The 11,533-nt window shown below is 45.0% G+C and overlaps 1 long non-coding RNA gene across 2 annotated transcripts; it reads right to left on the reverse strand.

Moving 5' to 3' along the window:
- Positions 1-7,331: 7,331 nt before the first annotated feature.
- Positions 7,332-7,862, reverse strand: LOC135058128 (uncharacterized). Of its 2 annotated transcripts, none has more exons than XR_010244623.1 (3): positions 7,835-7,862; positions 7,486-7,583; positions 7,332-7,406 (listed from the first exon to the last, which is right to left on the reverse strand). It is a non-coding gene; the product is annotated as an uncharacterized LOC135058128 (long non-coding RNA). The 2 variants fall into 2 exon arrangements; XR_010244622.1 differs by lacking the exon at positions 7,835-7,862 and adding an exon at positions 7,675-7,743.
- Between the last annotated feature and the right edge of the window lie 3,671 nt (positions 7,863-11,533).

The raw sequence follows: 11,533 nt of genomic DNA on the forward strand, positions 1-11,533 counted from the left end.
GACCTCTGCGTAGGCCGCATGCTTTACCCGATTTGGGACATATGGTCCCACGCGGCGGTCCATTACCGCGGTTAGCACCCGCAGCTCCCTATGTGTGAACGCGGATGCTCGCATGGTGCCTATGGCGTTTTCCTTACATGGGCATATATTTATAGTGTGTGTTCGCATTTCATTGGCCCAAATGTTATGGTGTCATCTTTATTGTTTAACTTTATTGATCTGTGTACAATATCATGTTAGAAACATTCTTTCATGTATTCCCTTTAGGTCGCATCAGCGAATATTCGCAGCAGGCACAGCAACAAAAAAAAAAATAAAAAATGAAAGGCTTGTTTGAAATATTATCACTAGTTAGCCACCTTTTAATTTTACATACTTTTTTGTTATGTAATTTGTGTAATTTCTTGATATATCTCCCAAAATAACAATGTATCTATCTATCTATCTATCTATCTATCTATCTATCTATCTATCTATCTATCTATCTATCTATCTATCTATCTAGATGAGAATTCCACGTGGTGGAGGGTGCACTCTCATTGTGTATAAAGTCCACACATTTCTTCAATAGAAAATTGTTATTGTAGCCTCAAAGGTTTCGACGTTTCGATCCAAAAACCAGGATCTTTTTCAAGAAGGGCCATACATGAATCATCAATCCAATCATAATATAATGAAGCCGAATAATTAAAAGTATATCTAGAAAAAATAGAACATAAACATGACTGAGCCTCCCAGGTCCCAATATATAACAATATTAGCGACAATGCTTGTATCAACATTAGAGATGTGCACCGGAAATTTTTCGGGTTTTGTGTTTTGGTTTTGGGTTCGGTTCCGCGGCCGTGTTTTGGGTTCGAACGCGTTTTGGCAAAACCTCACCGAATTTTTTTTGTCGGATTCGGGTGTGTTTTGGATGCGGGTGTTTTTTTAAAAAAACCCTAAAAAACAGCTTAAATCATAGAATTTGGGGGTCATTTTGATCCCAAAGTATTATTAACCTCAATAACCATAATTTCCACTCATTTTCAGTCTATTCTGAACACCTCACACCTCACAATATTATTTTTAGTCCTAAAATTTGCACCGAGGTCGCTGGATGACTAAGCTCAGCGGCCCAAGTGGCCGACACAAACACCTGGCCCATCTAGGAGTGGCACTGCAGTGTCACGCAGGATGGCCCTTCCAAAAAACACTCCCCAAACAGCACATGACGCAAAGAAAAAAAGAGGCGCAATGAGGTAGCTGTGTGAGTAAGCTCAGCGACCCAAGTGGCCGACACAAACACCTGGCCCATCTAGGAGTGGCACTGCAGTGTCAGGCAGGATGGCCCTTCCAAAAAATACTCCCCAAACAGCACATGACGCAAAGAAGAAAAAAAAGAGGCGCAATGAGGTAGCTGTGTGAGTAAGCTAAGCGACCCTAGTGGCCGACACAAACACCTGGCCCATCTAGGAGTGGCACTGCAGTGTCACGCAGGATGGCCCTTCCAAAAAACACTCCCCAAACAGCACATGACGCAAAGAAAAAAAGAGGCGCAATGAGGTAGCTGTGTGAGTAAGCTCAGCGACCCTAGTGGCCGACACAAACACCTGGCCCATCTAGGAGTGGCACTGCAGTGTCAGGCAGGATAGCCCTTCCAAAAAATACTCCCCAAACAGCACATGACGCAAAGAAGAAAAGAAAAAGGCGCAATGAGGTAGCTGTGTGACTAAGCTCAGCGACCCAAGTGGCCGACACAAACACCTGGCCCATCTAGGAGTGGCACTGCAGTGTCACGCAGGATGGCCCTTCCAAAAAACACTCCCCAAACAGCACATGACGCAAAGAAAAAAAGAGGCGCAATGAGGTAGCTGTGTGACTAAGCTCAGCGACCCAAGTGGCCGACACAAACACCTGGCCCATCTAGGAGTGGCACTGCAGTGTCACGCAGGATGGCCCTTCCAAAAAACACTCCCCAAACAGCACATGACGCAAAGAAAAAAAGAGGCGCAATGAGGTAGCTGTGTGACTAAGCTCAGCGACCCTAGTGGCTGACACAAACACCTGGCCCATCTAGGAGTGGCACTGCAGTGTCAGGCAGGCTGGCCCTTCCAAAAAACACTCCCCAAACAGCACATGACGCAAAGAAAAATGAAAGAAAAAAGAGGTGCAAGATGGAATTGTCCTTGGGCCCTCCCACCCACCCTTATGTTGTATAAACAGGACATGCACACTTTAACCAACCCATCATTTCAGTGACAGGGTCTGCCACACGACTGTGACTGAAATGACGGGTTGGTTTGGACCCCCACCAAAAAAGAAGCAATTAATCTCTCCTTGCACAAACTGGCTCTACAGAGGCAAGATGTCCACCTCATCATCATCCTCCGATTCATCACCGTGTACATCCCCCTCCTCACAGATTATCAATTCGTCCCCACTGGAATCCACCATCACAGCTCCCTGTGTACTTTGTGGAGGCAATTGCTGCTGGTGAATGTCTCCATGGAGGAATTGATTATAATTCATTTTAATGAACATCATCTTCTCCACATTTTCTGGAAGTAACCTCGTACGCCGATTGCTGACAAGGTGAGCGGCGGCACTAAACACTCTTTCGGAGTACACACTTGTGGGAGGGCAACTTAGGTAGAATAAAGCCAGTTTGTGCAAGGGCCTCCAAATTGCCTCTTTTTCCTGCCAGTATACGTACGGACTGTCTGACGTGCCTACTTGGATGCGGTCACTCATATAATCCTCCACCATTCTTTCAATGGGGAGAGAATCATATGCAGTGACAGTAGACGACATGTCCGTAATCAATGGCAGGTCCTTCAGTCCGGACCAGATGTCAGCATCAGCAGTCGCTCCAGACTGCCCTGCATCACCGCCAGCGGGTGGGCTCGGAATTCTGAGCCTTTTCCTCGCACCCCCAGTTGCGGGAGAATGTGAAGGAGGAGATGTTGACAGGTCGCGTTCTGCTTGACTTGACAATTTTCTCACCAGCAGTTCTTTGAACCCCTGCAGACTTGTGTCTGCCGGAAAGAGAGATACAACGTAGGTTTTAAATCTAGGATCGAGCACGGTGGCCAAAATGTAGTGCTCTGATTTCAACAGATTGACCACCCGTGAATCCTTGTTAAGCGAATTAAGGGCTCCATCCACAAGTCCCACATGCCAAGCGGAATCGCTCTGTGTTAGCTCCTCCTTCAATGTCTCCAGCTTCTTCTGCAAAAGCCTGATGAGGGGAATGACCTGACTCAGGCTGGCAGTGTCTGAACTGACTTCACGTGTGGCAAGTTCAAAAGGTTGCAGAACCTTGCACAACGTTGAAATAATTTTCCACTGCGCTTGAGACAGGTGCATTCCACCTCCTATATCGTGCTCAGTTGTATAGGCTTGAATGGCCTTTTGCTGCTCCTCCAACCTCTGAAGCATATAGAGGGTTGAATTCCACCTCGTTACCACTTCTTGCTTCAGATGATGGCAGGGCAGGTTCAGGCGTTTTTGGTGTTGCTCCAGTCTTCTGTACGTGGTGCCTGTACGCCGAAAGTGTCCCGCAATTCTTCTGGCCACCGACAGCATCTCTTGCACGCCCCTCTCGTTTTTTAAATAATTCTGCACCACCAAATTCAAGGTATGTGCAAAACATGGGACGTGATGGAATTTGCCCATATTTAATGCACACACAATATTGCTGGCGTTGTCCGATGCCAGAAATCCACAGGAGAGTCCAGTTGGGGTAAGCCATTCTGCGATGATCTTCCTCAGTTGCCGTAAGAGGTTTTTAGCTGTGTGCGTATTCTGGAAAGCGGTGATACAAAGCGTAGCCTGCCTAGGAAAGAGTTGGCGTTTGCGAGATGCTGCTACTGGTGCCGCCGCTGCTGTTCTTGCGGCGGGAGTCCATACATCTACCCAGTGGGCTGTCACAGTCATATAGTCCTGAGTCTGCCCTGCTCCACTTGTCCACATGTCCGTGGTTAAGTGGACATTGGGTACAACGGCATTTTTTAGGACACTGGTGAGTCTTTTTCTGACGTCTGTGTACATTTTCGGTATCGCCTGCCTAGAGAAATGGAACCTAGATGGTATTTGGTACCGGGGACACAGTACCTCAATCAAGTCTATAGTTGGCTCTGCAGTAATGATGGATACCGGAACCACGGTTCTCACCGCCCAGGATGCCAAGGCCTCAGTTATCCGCTTTGCAGCAGGATGACTGCTGTGATATTTCATCTTCCTCGCAAAGGACTGTTGGACAGTCAATTGCTTGGTGGAAGTAGTAAAAGTGGTCTTACGACTTCCCCTCTGGGATGACCATCGACTCCCAGCAGCAACAACAGCAGCGCCAGCAGCAGTAGGCGTTACACGCAAGGATGCATCGGAGGAATCCCAGGCAGGAGAGGACTCGTCAGAATTGCCAGTGACATGGCCTGCAGGACTATTGGCATTCCTGGGGAAGGAGGAAATTGACACTGAGGGAGTTGGTGGGGTGGTTTGCGTAAGCTTGGTTACAAGAGGAAGGGATTTACTGGTCAGTGGACTGCTTCCGCTGTCGCCCAAAGTTTTTGAACTTGTCACTGACTTATGATGAATGCGCTGCAGGTGACGTATAAGGGAGGATGTTCCGAGGTGGTTAACGTCCTTACCCCTACTTATTACAGCTTGAAAAGGCAACACACGGCTTGACAAATGTTGTCCGCATTTCTGTTGAAATACTTCCACACCGAAGAGCTGATTTTTTTGGTATTTTCACCAGGCATGTCAATGGCCATATTCCTCCCACGGACAACAGGTGTCTCCCCGGGTGCCTGACTTAAACAAACCACCTCACCATCAGAATCCTCCTGGTCAATTTCCTCCCCAGCGCCAGCAACACCCATATCCTCCTCATCCTGGTGTACTTCAACACTGACATCTTCAATCTGACTATCAGGAACTGGACTGCGGGTGCTCCTTCCAGCACTTGCAGGGGGCGTGCAAATGGTGGAAGGCGCATGCTCTTCACGTCCAGTGTTGGGAAGGTCAGGCATCGCAACCGACACAATTGGACTCTCCTTGTGGATTTGTGATTTAGAAGAACGCACAGTTCTTTGCTGTGCTTTTGCCAGCTTAAGTCTTTTCATTTTTCTAGCGAGAGGCTGAGTGCTTCCATCCTCATGTGAAGCTGAACCACTAGCCATGAACATAGGCCAGGGCCTCAGCCGTTCCTTGCCACTCCGTGTGGTAAATGGCATATTGGCAAGTTTACGCTTCTCCTCCGACGATTTTATTTTAGATTTTTGAGTCCTTTTTTTACTGATATTTGGTGTTTTGGATTTTACATGCTCTGTACTATGACATTGGGCATCGGCCTTGGCAGACGACGTTGATGGCATTTCATCGTCTCGGCCATGACTAGTGGCAGCAGCTTCAGCACGAGGTGGAAGTGGATCTTGATCTTTCCCTATTTTTGGAACCTCAACATTTTTGTTCTCCATATTTTAATAGGCACAACTAAAAGGCACCTCAGGTAAACAATGGAGATGGATGGATACTAGTATACTTATGGATGACGAGCGACTGCCGACACAGAGGTAGCTACAGCCGTGGACTACCGTACTGCGTCTGCTAGTATAGACTGGATGATAATGATATAAAATATATATATATATCACTACTGCAGAACAGGTATATATAATATAATGACGGACCTGCTGGACACTGTCAGCACTGCAGACTCCTAAACTACTAGTATGAAGAAGATAGAAAAAAAAAAAACCACCACAGGTAGGTATACAATTATGGACGAGCGACTGCCGACACAGAGGTAGCTACAGCCGTGGACTACCGTACTGCGTCTGCTAGTATAGACTGGATGATAATGATATAAAAAATATATATATGTCACTACTGCAGGACAGGTATATATTGTATAATGACGGACCTGCTGGACACTGTCAGCACTGCAGACTCCTAAACTACTAGTATGAAGAAGATAGAAAAAAAAAAACCACCACAGGTAAGTACTGTATACAATTATGGACGAGCGACTGCCGACACAGAGGTAGCTACAGCCGTGGACTACCGTACTGCGTCTGCTAGTATAGACTGGATGATAATGATATAAAAAATATATATATATCACTACTGCAGGACAGGTATATATTGTATAATGACGGACCTGCTGGACACTGTCAGCACTGCAGACTCCTAAACTACTAGTATGAAGAAGATAGAAAAAAAAAAAACCACCACAGGTAGGTATACAATTATGGACGAGCGACTGCCGACACAGAGGTAGCTACAGCCGTGGACTACCGTACTGCGTCTGCTAGTATAGACTGGATGATAATGATATAAAAAAAATATATATATCACTACTGCAGGACAGGTATATATTGTATAATGACGGACCTGCTGGACACTGTCAGCACTGCAGACTCCTAAACTACTAGTATGAAGAAGATAGAAATATAATGAATGACGGACCTGCTGGACACTGTCAGCAGAATGCGTTTATAGAATAAAAAAAAAAAACACCACACGAGTGTTTAACTTTTTCAGGCAGACAATATACTGGTGGTCACTGCTGGTCAGTCATACTGGCACTCTGGCAGCAAAAGTGTGCACTGTTAAATATGTACTCCTGCTATAACTGCTCCCCAGTCTCCCCCACAATTAAGCTGTGTGAGCAGTGAGCACTACTCAGCACAGTCAGATATACATAGATGATATTATCATGCAGCACACTGAGGCTGAGCACAGATATGGTATGTGACTGTGTATCGTTTTTTTTCAGGCAGAGAACGGATTATATTAAATAATAAATAAAACTGGTGGTCACCACTAGTATAACTATCAGCAAAACTCTGCACTCTCTGAGTACTCCTAATGCTCCAGTAAATCAAGTGTCTCACTCTCTATCTAAACGGAGAGGACGCCAGCCACGTCCTCTCCCTATCAATCTCAATGCACGTGTGAAAATGGCGGCGACGCGCGGCTCCTTATATAGAATCCGAGTCTCGCGATAGAATACGAGCCTCGCGAGAATCCGACAGCGGGATGATGACGTTCGGGCGCGCTCGGGTTAGCCGAGCAAGGCGGGAAGATCCGAGTCTGCCTCGGACCCGTGTAAAAAGCGTGAAGTTCGGGGGGGTTCGGATTCCGAGGAACCGAACCCGCTCATCTCTAATCAACATAAACTACTACATAATACCAGATTTAGAAAAAAGGAACTCATATACAAAGAACAGGTGGCAGAGTAGTGTGACTACAAGGAGAAATAAAATAACACCCTGTGTTCACCACTGGTCTTAAAATGCATGCAAGGCCTACCCCTCCTCACCTCTATCAGCACATTCCAATGGGGCTGCATGTCTGAACTGCTGTATACTAAGTGTGGAGAATGTCCATATAATCACAGCTCTGCAACCAAACCACTGCTGTAATCAAAGGATATCTCTATTATAAACGTGTATCAGAATCAAATGTATATATCAAACCTTGTTACCACATAAATACCTATGGGTCTGGAAAGGTGTGCACAAGACTACACCTGGATAAGGCATTCTCCCACTCAGGGTCAACAGCTGCAGGATCTCAAAAAGGACATTCAGCCACTGTGATTACACATATACTCTGTTTAAACAATGTGCATCTGAGGCATAGAAATATATATCAAAAAAGCCATAATCAACGATCAATAAATACCTATAGGTCCAAGAGGATACACAAAGGGCAGCCCCTGGGTTAAGCGTTCTCCCACATCAAATCCATAGCTACAAACAATAAATAAACCCAAATCAAAAGATTATAGGATTATACAAACATCAAACTTAATCAGTGGGACAAACCCAACATAGTTACTCACAGAATCATGTGGAACACTGCACAAACCAGGGCTGCATGCACCAACTGGATCTAAGCAGGGGATTTAAATACCCCTTGACCCGGAAGTATCAAGGGTGTGAGCAGAGCCGGCCATAGGCATAGGCAAACTAGGCAATTGCCTAGGGCATTTGATATGCCTAGGGACATCAGCAGCTTCTGCTGATTAAAATGATATGCAGCATGACGATATTCTGTATGTAGCATTTCATATGCAGATACAGCCACAGTCTCACACAGTATATAGGCATGCTGCATATGAGTTTAATCAGCAGAAGCTGCTTGTGCATCCTAGCCACATAGCAATGCAAATAAGATGCATTTTCATTAAAAAAAAAGGTGCCCGACGTTAGCAAGAATGCAAGATTTGTGAGGACACATCTGTATCCAAGCAGAGGCAGAGGTCACAGTGTTAGTGGAAGTGTGAGTGCTGTGTGCATGTGAGTGGGTTGGTTGTGCAGTAGTGTTCGGAATATGTGTAAGGAGCATTATGTGTGTCATGTAAAAATGCATTAATAATGTGCAACATATGTGTAAAGGGCCACTATGTGTGTCATTATGTGTATAAGGGCATTAATAATGTGCGGCATATGTGTAACAGGGTACTACTGTATGTGTGTCATTATGTGTATAGGGGCACTAATATTGTGCAGCAAATGTGTAGGGGGCACTATGTGTGTCATTATGTGTATAAGGGCATTAATAATGTGCGGCATATGTGTAAGGGACATTATGTGTAAAAGGGCATTAATAAAGGTTGTCATAATGTGTAAGGTGCATTATGTTTATAAGGACATTAATGTGTCTCATATGTGTAAGGGGCATTACTGTGTGGAATTGTGTCTAAATGCATTACTAATGTGTGGCATCATCTGTATAAGGTGCTCTACTATGTGGCGTTGCATACAGAAAGGGCACTACTGTGTCGTCTAATGTGAATAAAGAGCAATAAGGTGTGGTGTAATGTGAATAAGGAGCAATTCAGTATGATGTAATGTGAATAAGGGGCTCTACTGTGAGGAGTAACGTTTATAAGGTAAAGTGATACTACTGTGGGATGTAATATGAATTATGGACACTATCGCATGATAAAATGTGAATAAAGTTGCAGTACTGTGTGGCGTAATTGGAATTGGGGTTACTATTGTGTGGCCATGCCCCTTCCCAGCAAGAAGATGCTCCTTTTTGGGCTGTGCGTCAAATGTGCGAACTGTTCCTATTTAAAATATAGGGGGTACAAGGACTGCTATGGGTGAGGGGTGATGGTGCTGGGAAAGAGGTGCAAGGTCAGAGGCAGAACCAGCGTTGGTGCTAGGGGGCACCAGCCAAAATCTTGCGTAGGCCATCATATTGGTTAGGGCCGGCTCTGGGTGTGAGGGGTCAACTCAAAAAGTCACCTGAATAATTATCCAAACCTTTATTCCACTTGATTAACTGTTTACCACCAGCACAAAAGGCCAAATAGGCAATCAGTATGCCTGTGTATGCATTAATATTCACAGTACAACAGAGGGAATACACAAAATAGCGCTGCATGCGCCGGGGGACCGGAAACAGGAGGTGTCATGCATTCCAACCGCCAAGCCTGGTGGAATGCATGCTGCAAACACCCCAGCGAACACACAGCGCACGACACCCGCACGGGGACAAAGTCCCCGCACCACGAGCACAGTCCCCTGTCACCAAACAGACACATCCGCATCAACCCCACGGGCCGGAGGGACCGAACCGATCCACACACGCCGGGGGCCAGAAACAGGAAGTCCCGTGCGTTCCAGCGGCTAGGATCTTTTTCAAGAAGGGCCGGGGGCCAGAAACAGGAAGTCCCGTGCGTTCCAGCGGCCGAAGCCGGTGGAACGCACGCTGCTAACATAAAAAAGGGATGGAAAATCGATCTAATATATTTAGAGACAAAATGATGTTTTATATCAAAAGATGAGATCATCCCTCAAGAAATATATATATATATATATATATATATGTATATGGTTCCTCAAAGAATCAACTGTTGAACAACATATGAAAAAGGGTCAAAAATTGTTATAGGGGACCCAGGAGGAGGCAGCAGCAATAACAATACAAAGACATAAACAAAAAAACATACATAAAACAGTTACAATTAAAAAGACAAGCTGGCTATATAGTGAACAAACCTATACAGCAAGCATATCGGTATCTATACATTATATACTGACACCAATCGAGGGGTGCATTGGACATGTGTTGAAGATATACCATTAATAAACTGGTCAGAGACTTATAGACAAACACTTAATGGATTATATTCATTGAGCCCCCTGGGGGCTACTGTGTCCAATTCATTGATCCAATAACATTCCCTCCGTTTAAGCTGCCCCACTCGATCGCCTCCAGTCGACAGAGGGGGAACCCAATCAATCAACATACACTTTAGACTTGCTACTTGGTGCTTAGCCTCTAGAAAGTGTCGTGCGACAGGTTTATTAGAGGTTCCACTGTTTAAAGCGGTATGTATAGAAGACCGGTGGTTGGCCATCCGGTCTCTAAAATTCTGCATAGTCAACCCAACATAAAGGAACCCACATGGACATTTCAGTATGTAGATGACATGATCCATTCTGCAATGTAGATGAAATCTGATCTTGATGGTGGTCCCAGTGTGGGGATGATTGAAAGTCGGTCCAACCATCAATGACCTGCACGTCGTGCAGTTACCGCACGAGAAACATCCGGGTTTCTGTGTATACAATTGTGTACAGGAAGGCCTAGCGTCAGGATACATGGTGGGTCTCATCAACATTTGTTTCAGGTTCGGACCTCGCCTATATGCCAACATTGGTGGTTTCATACGGGTGAATGGTAACGTGCGATCAGAATTGACAATAGCCCAATGTTTCTTCAAAACTTTATTGACATGTCCAGAGTGGTTATCAAAGTGGGTGGTAAACACCATCCTATCTTTAGATTTAATACGCTCACTATCACATGTCCCTGAGAAGATCGCTTTTGCTTTTTCAAGACATCTAGATAATACTCTAGTATGGTAACCTCGTTCCCTAAAACGTTTAGTAACATCAGTGAGTTGTGTCTCTACCTTCTCACTGGCTGAGTTAATCCTAAGAACCCGAAGGTATTGGGACACAGGTAAGTTGTCTTTTAGGGCCGGTGGATGATGACTAGAGGCATGCAGGGTGAAGTTACGATCTGTTGGTTTCCGATATAATGTCGTTGCCAACAGATTGTTAGTTTTATTGATAGTCACATCAAGGAAACTAATACTGGTGTCCGAGCAAGTTGATGGAAATTTAATGGGACTAGCTAGAGAGTTTAGTTCACTGACCATAGATAAAAACAGCTCCTCTGTGTTGGTCCAAAGCAAGAAAATGTCGTCGATAAAACGACGATAGAAGAAAATTGAATGGCCATATTTAGGAAAGATGTTGACAGACTCATACTGTGTCATGTATAGGTTAGCGTATGAGGGGGCCAGGTTTGACCCCATCGCTGTACCCGCTAGTTGTAAATAGTATGAATCTTTATACATAAAATGGTTAGTCTTCAAGACCAATTCGGCCAATTCGATAATAAATTCAATGGGCATGTTTATTTTAGGACCTTTAATCAATGCAGTTCTTAAAGAGCTTAACCCGTCATCATGTGGTATCACTGTATATAAGGAGTTGACATCCATTGTGGCCATTAG

The sequence above is a fragment of the Pseudophryne corroboree genome, chromosome 3, assembly GCF_028390025.1.
Source record: "Pseudophryne corroboree isolate aPseCor3 chromosome 3, aPseCor3.hap2, whole genome shotgun sequence".
Taxonomy (NCBI): Eukaryota; Metazoa; Chordata; class Amphibia; order Anura; family Myobatrachidae; genus Pseudophryne; species Pseudophryne corroboree.